At 42.4% G+C, this 5,000-nt stretch overlaps 1 protein-coding gene across 2 annotated transcripts in view; it reads right to left on the reverse strand.

Moving 5' to 3' along the window:
* LOC113824161 (WD repeat and SOCS box-containing protein 1) overlaps positions 1-5,000 on the reverse strand; it is a 75,550-nt gene that overhangs the window by 47,538 nt on the left and 23,012 nt on the right. The gene's annotated exons all lie outside the window — the stretch shown is intronic.

The raw sequence follows: 5,000 nt of genomic DNA on the forward strand, positions 1-5,000 counted from the left end.
TTTTCTCATTTCTGTTTTTTCTCTCTCTCCAAAAAATGTTTTTTAATTATTATTTTCTAATTTCTTTCTCTCTCTCCAAAAACTGTTTATTTATCATCTTTTAAATTTCTTTCTCTCTCTCTCTCCAAAAACTGTTTCCTTATTATTTTTTTCAAAATTTCATTCTCTCTCCAAAAACTGTTTCTTTATTATTTTTTAAATTTCTTTTTTTCTCTCTCTCTCCAAAAACTGTTTCTTTATTATTTTTCTTTTTTTCTCTCTCTCTCTTCGCATGTTTGTTCTGAATATGTTCGGTTATTTTCTCTCTTCTTTCTTACTTTCTTTTTGTCTCTCTGTCTGTCTGCCCCTCTTTCACACACACACACACAAACGCACACACACATACACACACACTCTCTCTTTCTCCCTCCATTTTTCACTTCCCTTCTCTCCCACACCTTCCCCCCACTCCCCCCCACTCCCTCTGTGCCCCCCCCTCCCAAAGAACCCGGACGGACGCATTAACGCACAGTGCGCACGCGTAATGGGGGCTGATATATAGTTGTCATTGCGGAATGGGTGCTGCGGGTGGCTGGCGTCTGTGGGCGTGTACACACTCACACTCACGTACACACACATACATACACACACACACACACACACACACACACACACACACACACACACACACACACACACACACAGATATGTCCTGAGCATAACAAAAAAAAATACAAACATAAATTAATCTAAAACTTTAACAAATATAAATATGAGCAAATCTAAAAAAAAGAAAGAAAAGAATATGAATACAAATAAACATAAAAATAGAGATACCCTGAACACAACAGAGCTTTAAAGGTGAATGAAAACGGGGTGTGTGGAGGCTGGGGGTGAGGGAGGGAGGGAGAGAGGGGGATGAAGGTGGGGGAGGGGGAGGGGGGAGAAAGAAGGGGGATGAAGGGGGGGAGGGGGAGGAGGGAGGAAGGGGGAGGGAGGAGGGGGGAGGGAGGGTAGGGGAGAGGAAAGGGAGTGAGGGTAGGGAGAGGAAAGGGAGTGAGGGTAGGGAGAGGAAAGGGAGTGAGGGTAGGGAGAGGAAAGGGGAGTGAGGAAGGGGGTGGAGGAGGAGGAGGGGGTCGGGTGGGGGATGGAGAGGGGGGTATATACGCGGCCCTCTGACAACAACGAAGGAGCGAATGTCCAGTGACCTTCAACGAGCGTCGGGAGGAGAGGGTGAAGGACGGAAAGGAAGGAGGGAAAATTGAGTGAGAGAGAGAGAGAGAGAGAGAGAGAGAGAGAGAGAGAGAGAGAGAGAGAGAGAGAGAGAGAGAGAGAGAGAGAGAGAGAGAGAGAGAGAGAGAGAGGGAGAGAGAGAGAGAGAGGGAGAGAGAGAGAGAGAGAGAGAGAGAGAGAGAGAGAGAGAGAAGAGAGAGAGAGAGAGAGAGAGAGAGAGAGAGAGAGAGAGAGAGAGAGAGAGAGAGAGAGAGAGAGAGAGAGAGAGAGGGAGGGAGAGAGGGAGAGAAGGAGAGAGAGAGGGAGAGAAGGAGAGAGAGAGGGAGAGAAGGAGAAAGAGAGAAAGAGAGAAAGAGAGAGAGAGAGAGAGAGAGAGAGAGAGAGAGAGAGAGAGAGAGAGAGAGAGAGAGAGAGAGAGAGAGAGAGCGAGAGAGAGAGACGAGAGAGAGAGAGAGAGAGAGAGAGAGAGAGAGAGAGAGAGAGAGAGAGAGAGAGAGAGAGAGAGAGAGAGAGAGAGAGAGAGAGAGAGAGAGAGAGAGAGAGAGAGAGAGGGGGGAGGGAGAGAGAGAGAGAAGGAGAGAGAGAGGAGAGAGAGGGAGAGAGAGAAGGAGAGAGAAGAGAGAGAAGGAGAGAGAGAAAGAGAAAGAGAGGGAGAGAGAGAGAAAGAGAGAGAGAGAGAGAGAGAGAGAGAGAGAGAGAGAGAGAGAGAGAGAGAGAGAGACAGAGAGAGAGAGAGAGAGAGAGAAAGAGAGGGAGGGAGAGGGAGAGAGAGAGAGAGAGAGAGAGAGAGAGAGAGAGAGAGAGAGAGAGAGAGAGAGAGAGAGAGAGAGAGAGAGAGAGAGAGAGAGAGAGAGAGAGAGAGAGAGAGAGAACAAGAGAGAGAGAGAGAGAGAGAGAGAGAGAAAACAAGAGAAAGAGAGAGAGAGATAAAGAGAGCGAGAGAGAGCAAACGTGAGGGACATTGCAAAGCAAGAACGGGAGAGCAGATAGGTACGTTCCCCGCCTATAAATAGAGCCAGTTAACCTTGAATCAGGAGTGAAGCAACGCGCCCTGGATAACTTCTTAAACCGCTGTTTGATATGCTCAAAACAGAGGTTAAGCGGTGTTTAATTCATCGGGTAGAGCAGTTGATAAACAAAACAGAGCGCTGGTTCTGTACATTAACCTTACTCTAAACTTGGTACCTTACTCTAAACTTGGTACCATACTCTAAACTTGGTACCTTACTCTAAATTTGGTACCTTACCCTAAACTTGGTACCTTACTCTAAACTCGGTACCTTACTCTAAACTTGGTACCTTACTCTAAACTCGGTACCTTACTCTAAACTTGGTACCTTACTCTAAACTTGGTACTGGTACCTTACTCTAAACTCGGTACCTTACTCTAAACTTGGTACCTTACTCTAAACTCGGTACCTTACTCTAAACTCGGTACCTTACTCTAAACTTGGTACCTTACTCTAAACTTGGTACCTTACTCTAAACTTGGTACCTTACTCTAAACTTGACACCTTACTCTAAACTTGGTACCTTACTCTAAACTCGGTACCTTACTCTAAACTTGGTACCTTACTCTAAACTCGGTACCTTACTCTAAACTCGGTACCTTACTCTAAACTCGGTACCTTACTCTAAACTCGGTACCTTACTCTAAACTCGGTACCTTACTCTAAACTCGGTACCTTACTCTAAACTTGGTACCTCACTCTAAACTTGAAGCGTTTTAAGCAGGGGAGCGCTTGGCAAGAATTCTTGCCAAGCGCTGTACCGTTCCCTGCTTAAAACGATTTCCAAGGCAGGCAGGCCTTCTTCAGTGATGCCAGACATGTGGAAATGTCTTTTTATAAAGTACAAATCATAACAGTCCTTGATGAGCATAGAAATATCAAAATAACACACAAAATATACATACTTGGGTTTTAAAAGCAATATTCCCACCAACAATCTCGGAAAGAGATAACTTATGCACGAGTCGAGGGTGGAGTTTATTTCACCTGCGGTTGGTAACAGTTTGAGCGCGCAATTCAAAATAATTGACAAGCTAGCGCCGCATCAAGATGGCAGAGAAGTAAATAAATCTACCCAAACATCTTAACAAAGCACTTTATTTTCTCCTATATTCATATAAAGTGCTTCTAAAACAATGACACACACTTTAGATTGACAGCCCTTTCATTCTGCCGCGTTTTCAAAACAAATGAATATCCCTGAATTAAAATATAGGCCTACCCATTCCCATATATCCGATTTTATGAGGTTAAATATAACAAATCATCGAATATAATATCAACAGAAGAATGTTGCTAGAATTTCTCAGACTTTTTCACTTGAAATATTCTTTATTTCATAAAATAGCAGATATATTCTCGATTTAGAAAGACAAGAAGTTTAACAATAAGAGGAAAATTGTTCGTCTTATAATAATTTATTATTCATAAGTAAAACTTCTTATTCCCATAATCTCCATTATCTCCTTTTGTTTTCAGTTAATTTCAATTTCTTTGAATATGATTTTAAGAAAATTACAGAATCAGATACCGTGAAAAAATTATTTATCTAATAAGATATTAAGCGGGGTTCCTGGCCAACGCCCGCATTCGAAGGATCGTGACCAGTACGGTACGCGACCGACGCCGTTGCCATGGTGACGGTACACCGCTTGACTTAGCAAGCGCAAGTCAAGCCATCTACGGAGGTCGCTTGAGAAAGCAAGCGAAATGCTTGAGTTAGCAAGAAAAACGCTTGAGATTTCAGGCAAGAACTTTCCCTGCTTAAAACGCTTTTGGTACCTTACTCTAAACTCGGTACCTTACTCTAAACTTGGTACCTTACTCCGAAAACTACGGCGGGTAGCGGGGTATTTCGGTAAGATCATTCACTAAACATCCTGGCAATCTACATAATGTCAAAAAATATATGCATTGATAAATTTAAATACATACAACAATATAATAATAATAAAGAAATAAACAAATAAAATGGAATAAAGAAATAAAAAAAACATCTTTACAAAATACATTTAAAAAAACGAATTAAATGCCACAGAAATCAAAACATCTTTACAAAATACATTAAAAAAACGAAATAAATGTCCCCCAAAATAAAAACATCTGCAACAACAGCGAATAAAATTGAGGCACTGTGAACCTTAGACATTTCAGCCATAAGAGCACTGGTCATTTAAGCCACGTAAACCCTAGGCATTTTAGCACTGTGAACACCGGACATTTTGACCATGAGAACACTAGAAATTTTGGCCATATGGACCATAGACGTTTCAGTCATAAGGACACTGGCTATTTAGATCAAAATAAACATCTTCGCCATAAGTATAATGGATATTTTAGCCGTAAGATACGTAGATAATTTGGCCAATGTTATCAAATCCAAATGATAAGAGATACGCCAAGAACCAAGACGGTGCGAATGCAAACAAAGCGAAATGATGCCACAACGAAGGAGAAAGAGATATATAGCGATAGAGTAACAGCGAAGGAGAAAGAGATAGATAGAGATAGAGCAACAACGAAGGAGAAAGAGATGGAAAGAGATAGATAGAGAGAGAGTGAGAGAGTGAGAGAGTGAGTGAGTGAGTGAGTGAGTGAGTGAGTGAGTGAGTGAGTGAGTGAGTGAGTGAGTGAGTGTGTGTGTGTGTGAGAGAGAGAGAGAGAGAGAGAGAGAGAGAGAGAGAGAGAGAGAGAGAGAGAGAGAGAGAGAGAGAGAGAGAGAGAGCAACAGACAGAGAGAGAGAGAGAGAGCGACAGACAGACAGACAGAGAGAGAGA

This window comes from Penaeus vannamei, chromosome 25 (assembly GCF_042767895.1).
Source record: "Penaeus vannamei isolate JL-2024 chromosome 25, ASM4276789v1, whole genome shotgun sequence".
Classification (NCBI taxonomy): Eukaryota; Metazoa; Arthropoda; class Malacostraca; order Decapoda; family Penaeidae; genus Penaeus; species Penaeus vannamei.